This window comes from Strix aluco, chromosome 17, assembly GCF_031877795.1.
Source record: "Strix aluco isolate bStrAlu1 chromosome 17, bStrAlu1.hap1, whole genome shotgun sequence".
Classification (NCBI taxonomy): domain Eukaryota; kingdom Metazoa; phylum Chordata; class Aves; order Strigiformes; family Strigidae; genus Strix; species Strix aluco.
In genome coordinates this window covers 7,751,520-7,765,363 of record NC_133947.1, presented here as the reverse complement: position 1 = coordinate 7,765,363, position 13,844 = coordinate 7,751,520, and the positions used below count along the sequence as shown (strand labels likewise).

At 40.3% G+C, this 13,844-nt stretch overlaps 1 long non-coding RNA gene across 1 annotated transcript; it reads left to right on the top strand.

Annotated features, from left to right (window-relative positions):
• The first annotated feature begins 439 nt into the window (after positions 1-439).
• Positions 440-12,778, top strand: LOC141931487 (uncharacterized). Its single transcript, XR_012625594.1, has 3 exons — positions 440-533; positions 12,341-12,465; positions 12,718-12,778. It is a non-coding gene; the product is annotated as an uncharacterized LOC141931487 (long non-coding RNA).
• The last annotated feature ends 1,066 nt before the right edge of the window (positions 12,779-13,844 follow it).

Below are 13,844 nucleotides of genomic sequence, written 5' to 3'. Positions count from 1 at the left end.
AAGTCAACCCAGTATAAAATTAAAGCAAAAGTGAGTGTGGAGGGTACTCTGAGTGCTCAGTGCATAACAGCCAGGGCAAGGTAGCAGTGATCAAGCCCATCCCAGAGGGTCCCCTCCCTGGTTTTCCTGAGGGGTGCAGTGCCCCTCAGCCTGGCAGAAGTGTTTCCCACCTCCCCAAGAAACAGAGCACGGGTGTAGTGGCAAGCTCTCAAACCCAGAGGATGTCACTGGTAAGACACGCACCTAAGAGAAACTAGCCGATAGCAACAAAGCCTGCTGAGTTTTTTAAAAAAAAAAAATTCTGCAAAAGGTCAGGGACAGAGGAAACAGGAATCTGCCAAGTCTGGCCTGCTTGGTGGCAGACACCCTCGTTTTTTGGTTTCATCTTCAGGCAGCTGTAAAAAACAAGCGCCCTCCCTCCCTCCCCCTTCCTGGCGATGCAGGCGTTTGCTGGGCCTTCTGCTGGGACATGAAGAGTCTTCCTCATTCAGTGCGCCGCAGCGGGACGCCGGGAGAAGCGGGATCCAATTAAGGTGGGGCCCAGCCTTACCCAGAACATGGGATTCATGGGAGAGGCAGTGACACTATTGAGCTCTTGCAAAATCATTAAGGAAACTTTTTCATATGAGAGGCTACTCCTGGTTATCAGAAAAGAAAAAATAAGTTCATTTAACAGCACAAGAAAGTGAAGATTATTTTAGTTCAGGCCTGCCAGTGTAAAACTGTAAGCATTTTAACTTAGACCTGCTTTGAAAGGCATAAAAACTAAATAGGATCACAACTTTTCATTAAATTGTTGCTTAAATTGTTCCTGTTTTCTGGTCTGCAGTTGCTCAGGCCCCTGAAAATTTGGCACCAGAAAGAACTCTCAAGAATATAGCTTTCCACTTATAGAAAGGCTATATATGTTCCCCACAGAGAGCCGAACCTAAAGCTGAGAGCATGCTCTATATTGTCATTAGATTGTCATCAGTGGTTGCACTGGGAACCAAAATGGGAGGAGTATGCCAACTATTTTTTTTTTTACTGTTTTATTTAATAAAACCCAGTGAACCATGTGCTTAAAGTTAAGCACATGTTTAAAGTGCTTAAGGAAATAGGAATGGCTTAACGTATGTCTTTGGAGGGACAGAGTTGATAAGACAGATTACAGTTTTACCACAGAACTGACACAAAAATGGATTCAAAACCCCTTTTGAACTAAAACCAGCTATAATACAACCTTTGTCTACACCAAAGACTTCTGGCTTTGTAACCAGCAAACTGGATTTTTATTACATAAATTTCCCCCAAAAATGTTAACTGTGCCCTCATACCATTTTTGTTAGCTCTTCTGAAAACAAATCATAAAGTCTGTTTTATATGGTTCTGACATCCTTGGTACGGACCAAGTGGTGACTTTAAACTACTCCAGTTATATTAATATAACTTCATTGATGACTCTTCATTTTGGAAAACAGGCAGTCAGCTAAGTACAGTTGTGTAATACTAATTCAGTAAGCTAGAAAAATTGCCCATGTAGGCAAGCCCACATGACTTAGTCTTGGCATATAATCCCGTAGTGTTGGCAAACAGGGTTTCTGGGGAAAAGGACTTGTCTTTCTCTTTTAGCATTTTACAGTGTCTAGCTCAAAAGCTCCTGATCCATGACCGCATGGATTAATTAATATTAATAATTTCATTATTAATAACATTATTAATTGGGAAGCTACAGCTAGTCCCAGCACATTCTCTCCACTGCAACCTACCAGAAGCCCTGCGGAGCTTCGCGCTGGCGTGTTCCAGAGGGACAGCACAGTATGTGTGAATAGAAAACCACACACAAAATGAGGGGACAGCAGGGTACCCTAAAGGAGCAATATAAGGAGGACCCACCTATTCAGGCCAAACCTGCCTGTCTCCCCTACTTGTGCTGCCAAAGCAATAGTGGAATGAGAATTTAAAGCATGTGGTGGGGTTGCCTGGTGTGATGTCCAAGCTCAGCAGGGCATCAAAAGACAGCAGGCACAATATGCCCAGCCCAGCCCCAATACACCAAACTGACCCCACGTAAGTAAGGAGCAAGATTAAGGCAGTTTGAGAGTGACCACACGTGCCACTATCTGGCCAGGAGAGAGCTAGTAACAGCCTCAGGTAAGAGGTAAGGAGCCTTGCCCACCAGTTCAGCCACAGCCAGAGCAGCACATTTGTCCACAACTTGAGTTTCTTTCCTTTTCTGCCAGCCCTCTCTCTCCCCTACCAACACCAAAAAAATGTCAGTATTAAAATTAGAGGTTGTTAGGCAACTTAGCTAAATTTATATCCATACTCAGCACTCTACTTCTTCCTTAAGGGAACAGCTTTCCTATCGGAGGGCTGTTGGCTTATATCTATCATTCTCTTTTCCAGCCTGCACAATGGTAAACACCTGTTCATTTAGCAGCTGATGGAAGACATAATAGCTGTGTAACTGTAAATAGTCAGCAGCTGTAAACGTTGATGCAAATCATACCTAAATGATTGAAAGAGCTGACAGAGCCTATTATGCATCCTGCGAGCAACGCCGCTCTGCTCTTGTGGCATTTCATTTTTCCTGAGCAGTGACAAGCCTGGTTTTGCTCAAGTTAGGGGATGGAAGTACATTCTTCATTAGATCTAAGAATCTGTAACACCTTACTCCTGTGGTTAAAGTTTTAAAGTGATCTTTTGATAAGAATTACTGTGCTCTGGCTCCTGTCCCAGCTCTGCTGAGGGCAGAGGCTGAAAGATATATTTGAAGTTCCAATGCTAGAAAATTAGTTGCGGGTGGAGGAGAATGGCGAAACCGCCTGTTCTAACTGAAAATGACACTAGTTTCAAAAATATCTATGGTAACACCATTCAGCAAAATCATTTTTAAAAACAGATCAATGCAGGCAAACTACCTCTCTCAGGAGTTTTTTGGCTCAATGCTTACTATGCCAAAACAGGGAACAGCTTTAACTGAAACACACACATGCACACACATCCCCTCCTGGCATACTGCTTTTCACAGCTAGTAGGAAGTAGTATGGTTTAACAGATAAATCACTAGAGCGGAGTTCAGGAAGTTTTAGCTGTATCAGTGCTATTAACTCGAGTTGTGTCCCGCTCCTCAGGAAAGAGCCCTTGGGGTGCTTGTGATGTGGGGGACGGGGCAGCACTCGCTCTGCTATCCTGGCTGCCTGACACTTATCCTACCTGTCTGCCTTGTCTCCTGAAGGCAATACTGGCAGGTTTTTTGTACACAGCAATGTTTTGCTGCTGAGGGTCAAACATGTTTTTCAAGCAGTTCCTCAGCTGTGGCCATGGCGTTTGTCTTTCCACGCCAGAGCCACTGGAGCTCACCTCTGCCAAACTCCTCTGCAATGAGGGGAAAAGCTGATGCGGCATCGCCAAAACACACTGGGGAGTTCACGCAGAGGGGACAGTGGAGGTGTGTGGCATTCTGCTGCAGCAGCTGCTCCCAGGGAAGCCATCCAGGGTCTGTGCTGCCACTGGGAGCGGTGGCACCACCTCTCCCTGTCCCCTCTTTCTTATGCTTGCGGGGATGCCAGACCAGGGAACTGATCTGGCAGAGGATGAACACAGACACAGGGAGGATTTATGCCAGATTAAAGCTACTGTAAAACCACAGCCTGAAGGCTTATGTTTACATTAAAAAAGCCACCCAAAAATGTCATAACCCGATTCAGCACGACTACACTGAAAAGTGTTTCTTCTGAAGACCTGCCCAGTATCTTGTAAACACCTTATAGAAATTAACTAAATTAATCTAAATTCAGAGATCCAGGTTCAATATGTTTCTGCATCATTCATTGCCCAGATAAAATATTTATGAGTAGGGATTTTATTATTGCATTACATGTTTTTATAAAGTCTATTTTAAAGAAAGAAACCTATAAAATAGGAAATTACATTTTTAAGCACACTTCTTTAGCAATGACTTAGAATCTTGTGAATTTTACCTTTTAACCAATGATACAATGTTATCTGTGACAACACAAAAACCTGTAAAACATAATTACTTGCAAAACATGACTTGTAAATATTTTTACACTAAATATTGCTTATTTAAATACCGAATAATTAATTTAATGTCATAAAATAATGTGCTACGTTATAAATAACTGCTTTGTCTAAGCTGCATGTCTTCTTTCTTTCTGGCTCCCTCTTCCTCCTACTCCAGTAGTGTCAAATTGCATTGAAGTCAATTAAGAACTGCTCATTTATTATACACACCTTGTTAAAGCAAGAAGGATAATTGAATGCCAAGACTCCCTTTCCTTCATGTCCATGATTTAAAGTAACACGATAGGTAATAAGGATTTTTGAGATTAGATGGCTTATAAATAGATGTATAGGATTTTTTTTTTTTAAAAGGCCCCATTGTAAGAAGGCCCATTTCTTTGATTTTAACTATTGAAGTGTGCATTAACCTGTGGGGCTGATGTTGCAGGGACAGGGGGATTAAGCCCTTTTTTTGAATTTCTGTAAGTGAAAGGTTTTACTGGAGGAGGAGAACGAGGAGGGTGGCAAAGGCAAAAAGACAGCTGGGGAATGAATGATGAGCAGAGCCCTTTGTGCCACCATTTGGTTTTAACACTAGGATTGCTGTGAAATGGTGGCTCTTGCTAATGCAGTGGCAGCACAAAAATATCCCAGCTGTGATCCCTTCTGGTTAAGCAAGGTGACGAGAGAAAAAGAATCTCTAAAACATCTTTCTGACAATTCTTGCTTTTGACAATTATGAATACAGAATGAAAAATAAACTTCTGTCTCTTATGCATACATGGGTCAGTCCACCTGTACTATGTCAACATTACCAAAAAGACTAAGGTTGAACTATTAGAAAGTGCTCTGTTGCAACACCCAAACCTGGATTCCATCTAACAACTTTGTATTATTAAATAATAACATCTAAGAGATTCTGGAGAGCTACCTTGGACCCAGACAGCCAGACTCATGGAAACAAGTTTAGTTTTACTGGCCTGAAAGCAAATGGAAAGCCCTGGTAGCCTTATCCATTGTAATGGAGAAAGCTGCATCTGGGCAGTGATGATTTGTCTCTGGGTATGCATGAGGAAGTCTCCCTTTTAGGAAAATCTCCTATTTCATAAGTGTCTTTTGCCAGAGAAGTAGAAAGATTTTAAACATAAAATAAAGGCATTTCCCCGCCCAGCATCTGTTTTCATACTGCTTTCTTTTAGACCACTTTCCTGTACAAGCAAAAATCTGAATAGTGACTCCCCCCCCCCCCCCCCGGAATGTGCATACAGATCAAATAAAATAAGGTTCGGACTCCTGAAATTTGCACCCATAAATTACAGTTCAGACAAGAAAGCCTTGCCCAAGCCACGGTGAAAAACATATCCTTAAACGTTTCTTCCTTCTAAGCAAGAGCAGTCTGGTTCATTCAAGGTGACTCATTTAAATACATATTTAAGGCCAAATGTCATTCCACTATTATTTATTAGCTGAACACAAAGTCCCCAAACAGAATTGGAAAGCCACAATCCCAAACTAGAGGAGTTTGCAGTGCACTCACTACAGATTTATTCTGTCGTTTCTGAGAGAGAAATTTACTCCAGAGGCTTTAAAATATTAATTCTCAGGTGTAATAAAAAAACAAATAAACAAACTTGAAGAACAGTTACCGGTTCCACATACCAGCTGTCTGGTACAGTTAAATATGTTGGATGTTTTCTGAACCAATACGAAGCAATTAGGCTCGATTGTGGTTTAATGATTCTCCAAATGCCTTTTTTGTTCTGTTCCTTTGTCCTGAGGGTTCTGCCTATCACATCGGACCCAGCCGAGGGCGGATGATAAAGGGCACATGTTTGATTGGGAGGTTTGAATAAGAATTCATTCCTCACAGCTTTTTCCCCTCAAGGAAATAATGGTATGAAGTAAATAAATAAACAAGCAAACAATTAAGAAACTGCCTCTGTCCTATTTCCTTCAAGAAAGCAAAGTTTTGGGTTTTTTTTTTCTATATTATTTTTATTTTCCTGCTTTTCCTATGGGCCTCTTCCCCCAGACAGCCCCTCCTGGGCAGCGGGGCAGTTTAGTGTATTAAAGGTTTCAGATGCTGATGTTTAAATGTTTTCAACGAATATGTTAATTACAATGGACAAGCCTTTAGCACTCTGCTGAAACAGCAGCCTGAACATTGTCTATTTAGCAGATCCTATAAGGTGATGACAGCTCACTAGGAGTTGATAAACGCCATTCCTTAGGAAGATAAATGTAAACCAAACCTCAAACCTCTGGCAATTTATTCACAAATCCAATTATTTTACAGTAACGTTTTACATTTAAGGGATTGTGAATTTTAAAAAGCAACAATAGAACTTGGGCTTGCCTTTTATTTGTAACCATTGAGAAAAACGTGATATAAAATGCAAAAGTCAAAACAAAAGAAGGTTAGGAGGAAGACATTAATATTCTCTACTTGTATGGGTCCCGGCTCCCTGCTGCGATGACTTCACATGCTCGTTGTAATAACTGACTCCAAGCAAGTCCAGAACTGCAGAGCAAGTCCCTATCTTTTTCAAAGTAATAATATCTTTAAAACACTTGAAGGAGCAGATGGATTTCGGAGCTTATCTAGCGAGAGGGCTACCACATAACTACCATGAGCACACTCACACGAAGGTGGACTCTTAGCTTCGCTGGGATCCCCCAACCCAGATACCCCACAGCCGACTGTAGGATTTGGTCAGCCACATAGCTTACAGGTGTCAGACTATGTTCATCAGACCCTGACAAACACAGGAACCACGAGAGGAGCAACTGAGCATTTTTTAAAGTACAAAACTTCAATTAACGTCCCATGCTACTGCAGAAGCAGCAGTTGCCCAAGGGTGTGAATATCCTCTCACTTTCCAGGTGTAAGGTCACTAGGGAGCTGGTGACATTACAGATCAGATCTTTCTTGCATGGATTTGCACATCACAGCATCCCCACCCAAATCTCTGGTCCTCAAGAACATTCGGTGGAGTTGGGGCAATACCTGGAAAATTTAATTCTATAAACCATTTTGGCAGCTTGGTACAGGACCATAATTCTGCTTAAAGATGTTTCAGGGCCATTATGCCCTTTTTACAGATAGATTCTCATATAATATTATGGTTATTTTTAAAAATGAGACGATTCATATTTTACTAGCAGACTAAAATATGCTTTAGTGGTTTTAACTTTCTGTGGAAACCTCAGGCTTTGGTCATGAGAACGCTAGGTGCAATTCTCTGTTAACTTTAGAAAATGACATTTGTGGGAGCCATGAAATGGAAATTGCTGACATGCACACCACACAAAAAAAAAAAAAAAAAAAAACCGACCATAACCCCTGCTGTTTTCTTTTTGAACATAACTGCATGTAAACACAGCGAGACAAAAGCCCAGCACAGGCACTGGAAGATGTTTGGTCAGTTGTGCTGTGTAATACTGTTGGCACATACAGATCTGCTCTTTTTTTCCTTCTTTTCTTTCTTCTCCAGTGTTCATGCACTAAAGTGCTCATAGTTTTTTGCATACCTGAATCTCATAAACTAAATATTTGCTGTGCACATACAATGTGGGTCAATGCAGGATCAAAAAGTTAAGGGCCTCAATTCAGAGTTTTCCTTTGTGAATCCTGAAGTTCAGTTAAGTGATATTTTTTGGCACTAGTTCTAAAAGAATAATCCTTTGGATTGTATATTTTCAGGAATACATCCCCTAGCAAAAAAAGCCCACTCCAAAAACAAAATGGGCTGCTTCTTGAGAATACTGCTCTCAATTATAAGAAGGATAATTGTGTTTTGGGATAAGCAAGGAAGCACTTTGTGCTGGGATATCAGGAACTGAAACCATGAATAAATAGAGACCCAAGATACATATAAGTGTGCCTCAAGTCATGACAACACGTTATTCTGTTATAGCTTTGATGAAAATTGCACCACAGATAAATCTGGCACACTGGAAGGACACATACTCAACCGGCTTTGGAAACCCTTCAACTGGTACTGAAACACTGGGATGTTCCACTTGTATATGCAATACACCATCACATAATTGCACGAAACTTTCTCAAATTCATCCTGCGCTATATTTTTTTACCTACTAAAAATAAATGGAGCTACATCTGTCTATCTGAGCCTGCTGGGAAAGGACGTGTAGGTGTATGAAGCTGTAAGGCAGTCTGCGCTTTGAACAGGTAGTGCTTGCTGCTATCCCAGACCGGCAGCTCAGAAAGCACATAAAAGAAAACCTGCCGTCATCCAGGGATGAGGTCCCTGAATACTCTTGCTTCTGCAGTGCTATCCCAACCACCAGCTATACCTCAGTTAAAATACGCTTTTTATTGATTCTCCAAATTGACAGTTATATATAACTGCATTTATATGCTTATATAAGTATAGAAGTGTTCATGCAGTCTCCACGTGAGGCTCCTACAGTGAAAATTCTATCTCAATTGATAAATTGAATTTAATTACTATATCTGTTGACCAAGCAGAACCACATCTAAGGCAGAAATTTCTTATTCTGATTTCAAGAAGGAGCATGTGATGAGAGAATCACTCGCTCTACATAGTTTAAAATTCTTTCATACCAATTGCTCTACTTGTTCGGCTCTCATGGAGGTTTGAAATAGGTGCCACACGCATGGATTTGATTCATACAGATTTCAGACACACATTGTGTGAAACCATTTAGAGAGATTCAACACTTTTTTTTTTAATCGGCATCTTAATGACTCATCTGGAGTGCTTGCACACAAACTCACACAAAAACCCCTCAAGCAATGACTTACAGTAAAAATGTTTAGGGTATGTGTCAATGACTGCAGAATGGGTAGCATTATAATTTGTTAAAAGCTATTTGGTGTCTGGGCAAGATTTCTGACTAAGAAATACTTCCTATTAACTAAAATATTTTGGGGTATTTTCATTGGGAAAATTTGAAACATATTGTCATCTACTGCATCGGCGTACAGAAGGGAAATTTCATCATTCCCACTGACGTTAAATTTGTTCATCTGCATGCATGAAAGGTGGGAGTCCTTCTTTAGCCAAAGCTCTACTGATTTCAGCATTTTTATTCTATATCAGCTGCTCTGACCATAGGCAGCAGAGCCCAGTTCCTCAAAAGGTGCTATGCAGAATTTGTTATTAAAGCAGTTTTATCAAGGAAGTTACCAGTGTCCCCATGGCTGAGGTAGAAACATTGAGGCACAGATTACATGATTTTCTCAAGATCACAAGTTAATTCAGTATCACAGAACAGAGACTTCCTAACTCCAATTACAAACCGTATGTAGTAGCCTATTTCGAATTAATTTTTAGTTGGTGCAGTTTCTGTATTCTGAACAATGGAGGGTCTCCCAAATTCCAGCTAAATATTTTGTCCCACTCAGGCACATAACTGCTTTCTAATTATCCACCCCATTTCTTGGTGTAATATAACAGCCAAATTATCTTCAGTTGTAAGCATCCTATTTCTGATTGTTGATTTTTTTCCACATATTAACACTTCAAACTTATGAAACTTAGAGTAAAAATTAACATTTATGCCCTGATTTATATTACATCTATTTTAATTGTAATGTAAGAATGGCAATAGACAAATAGCAACAAGAGCATCACAGCTGTAAATAGTATATTACTTTGCATAAAAATGTGTTATTTATTGTTGTCCAAAAACTCCCACTCATTAAAATATTTCTTAACCCTACTATCTTACAGAAAACATTTATAGAAAAAGCTTAATTTCTAAGAATGATATGTTACTTTTGTTTCATGCAAGTACTGTATCTAATACTGTTGCTGTTTAGGTCTTAGGTCATGGAAAGAAGAGAAAAGAAGATATTAACATATGAATGAAACACTCTCTTCAGGAGCCATGGAGTGGGAACAATATTTGCATCTACAGTTTGTTAACAGCACAGGCAAAACTGCTAGTGAAAATTCTTAAATTAGGGTTTAATGTGATGGTCTCTGTTTTCAAAAGAGAAACAAAAAGCCACCACAAAACCTATGTGCTCAGAAGTGGCTTGTTCTGTGTAAATATCACCATAAATCACCAGTGAAGACCTGAACCCCTTTTGGTTAGGTAGACAATGAACTCCTATAACAACAAATGAATCCAGAACTGCCTTGCTGCAGTCTTGGGCTCCCAACTAGGCAAATTATGCAGCTAATCAAAAGTAGAATTGCTCAAGATGCAGTAAATTCATTATATTATTTATCTGAATAAATTACTGCCTCATATAGGTACACAAATCACCATATAAAATGAGACCTCACTAGGTAAGCAACTTATCCCTAATGTTGGCCAATCTAATGTTTGGGATATTCAAGGATCTTGCAGAAGATCCCATCAATAGCAGATTTGTTTTCTAACCCACATCTGTTAATAGTGTCTTATACCTTGGAGCTTGAGAAGCTATCATTTGTTTTCTTGCCCTGTCTAACATACCTGTGGCTATTTCTGATACACATCTAACTTTTTTTGGCTTCAAGAACATCTTGTGATAATGAGTTCCATGGAATATTTGTGATGCACTGCAAAAAAGTATTTCCTTCAGCCATTTTAAACATGTCACTCATCTCTTAGCCACCTTTATTTATGAAGTACTTCTTCAAAATAAGATTGAACACAGTATATTCAGATGACATCACACTTGCTGAAATAAGATTGAACACAGTATTCCAGATGACATCATACCATTAACATTTTATATTTTATTTTCTATCACACTCCTTATATGGTCTAATATTTCAAAAAAGAAATTGAAATCCTGACTGAACGCTGAATAGAGATCCCATTAAACTGCCCTCAATAACGCTTAGGTCTTTTTTCACACTGGTAGAGCTCACTGGAAAAAATGGACCTTTTCTGTGGAACCATATGTCAATGGAATTGTTAGTGTATTCACCAACTGTAATTATATTTAAGGATGTTGTTAAAATGAAAACAAATATGAAGACATCAGAATTTTTCACAAAAGGGAACTGTTTTCTGGAGCACCCCGTCAGCTTGCTTCCAGCTTCCCAAACATTATCCTTTCCTTAGGACCAAAAAGGAGCAAAAGCTGAAGGGAATTCAGTATTTCTGAAGTTACAGCCACATATTTAGGAAAATACATATGGAATTAGGGACTATGCATTGCCAATCATTTCTGAAACTGTACGTAACGCCAAGAACTTAACTAAAATTTTAACTTTCAAACTCTGAGTTCGGGGCCCAATTTTCAGTGATGAGCACCCTCAGATTCTACAAAAGCCACTGTGGGCTATAGCACTTCATAAAAATCAGTCCCCATGTTGTTTATTTAATTTATTTTTAAAAGATTTTCTTTGCTTTAGTCCACTAACAACTAATTAAGCTGCCTCCAGATTAAGAGGCTGAGCCAAGAATTACAGGATATACCACATGCTTTCTCAAGGCAAATATTTACAGTTGTTTGTTGAGTTTATGTCTTTGACATCTATCTTCTACACATAGGCCATTAAAAAATGCAACATCACAAAAATCACCACATGACATTATGTGAAAGATTTGCTTTTTGAAAAGCAAGATGTATTCAACGCCAGCTTGCAAATTGTTTTGCAGATGCTATTTCTATAATGCTGGCATGGCTCCTTTTAGCAAGGGGGGTTAGTGGAGGGGGGAGAGAGAAACATAAAAGACTTAGATCAAAGATTCTTTTTTGGTAGGCAAAGGCTTCTGGCTTCTTTTTCCTAATAGAAAAAGTTTGTGATATCAGAGGAGACCGCACATCAAGCAGGGTTATGCAGCCCAGCTTTAGCATTCTCTTTATTCGTGCTTTGTGCTTGCTGCCGCTCCCTTGTCACTGCGTTGGTGTTCATGGGGGCCTCTGCGGGATATAGAGAGCGCAGGCAGAAAACGCTGCAGAAATAAAGACTTCTAGTAATTTGTTTATCATTCCTGTTAAACTAACCCTATGACTGACTGTCCTCAATAAGACTAATCCAGTGAAAGGCTCCAATGGCTTCTTGATGCTTTCAGTAATCAGAATGGTGGCATGGCAAATGCATCGCTGTGCAGGAGAAAGCAAGTTCCTCAAAGCACTGCCTGTCCTTTCTAAAATCACATACATCTCTGATTTCAACAGAAGTCAGTAATGGCTTGCTCCTTTGGAAGAATCAGTCAGTTGTGCAAAAAGGAATTTAAGGTAAGCAGACATATGTATAGCATGGGGCTGCCCAGAGCACTCCTCATTGCTTCAGTTCTGCAGCCATTCAAGTTTAGGGTAAAGCTCCCATTTTCTCAGTGGGCAATGCCTAGTGTTCACGTGTCTGACTGAGGCGGTGACCAAATGCTTTCCTGGCAGGTTGCAGACACGCAGCATGAGCAGATCAGGCAGTTCCCAGCATTCCTATGCTGACTCCCGCCGTGGGACTAAAGACTTGCTGAAGTCAGGCAGCTCCACTCAGACCGAGCCTGGATAACACAGGGGTATGTGCCTCTTCCAGCCAGCTCAGCAAATGGGGTTTGTCAAGTTACTAAACATATTAAAGTATTGACTTCAAAAGCCCCTGATCAGAAGATGGCGACAATGAAGGACACCATGCAAACAAATAATCTAACACTGTAGACCTGTTTAAGAGCTGGAAGAAGTGTAGAGAAGATTTTCTCTCCCTCACCCCCCTGGTTTTCAGGAAAAGGTCTTTGAACTTCTTTATCTGAACACTTATATTTTTATTACAGGAAATTAAGAGGCTGAATGATGTGTGATTCAACTGTGGATCCCTGGACATGAAATGAAGCCATAATAAAACATTTTAATATAAAATCAAAACCATAAGCTTGACTCTCTCCTACTTCTGACCTCTGCTCTAGGCAGGGGCAAGTACATAGTGGGAGCCAACAATGGCTCCTTCGCTGTATTTCCCCAGTAAGTCTTTAGACAGGTTATGTGCTGCTTTAAATTATAATACTGGCCATGAGGTTTCTAAGAGCAGATTTGTGCTGCATAACAGAAGGCAGCCCAGGGATGCCTGGCCAGTGTATGCCCGTGACAAGGTAGGATACTAGTGTGGTTCTCCATTAGCACATACAGCACGTGCACTCAGATGCCTGACTGGTTTTGAAACTCAAGCCTGTGAGTCCCAGTCCATTTAGTTTGCCTCCTCCTACCACAGTAAGATGAGACAGGGAGAAGGTCTGAGATACGGATTTTGGTCTATTCTACAGAAGGATAAAGTCAAGAAATGAGATTAGGCAAGAGAAGGTTGCTTCAAAGATTTTTTTTTTGCTTTGAATATCACTACTTGGGAAGAACAAATGCAGACACTCAGTGTCATGCTGCTGCTAGCTGAGCTGGGAGAGAAAAACATGTGAGAACTGTAAGCATTAGTCAGAGAAATCAAGCTAATGCTCTAATCAAGTACAGCTAAAATCTGTAATGTCCAATAAAAGACAATCAGCATAATTGGAAGAGTGCCAAACAACTGAACAATACAAACTTAGTTTTCCAGGGAGGGCCTCTCACATTAAACTAAAAAATTAACAAAGACTGCAGTCTGACGTTAAAGCTAAACCAGTCCAATGGCTCACCCCACTGCAAGCTCCCTTCCCCTTCCCTGTGCCAGCTTCTCTGACCACACTGATCTGGTTCAGGGAGCTAAACTAGCCAAATACTAACAATTTTTTCCTGACACTCAGGCTCCATGAAATGACAAATTGTCAGTGCCAACACAGGGAAGTGGCAAGAATACATATCTGGGCACAGATGAGGAAAACCTTATCATTAGATTTGGTACACTCTGATGTTACTGGCAGGGCAAAGAGGAGAACAGAAGCATCCTGCCTGTACATCGTTTGGGAAACTGAAC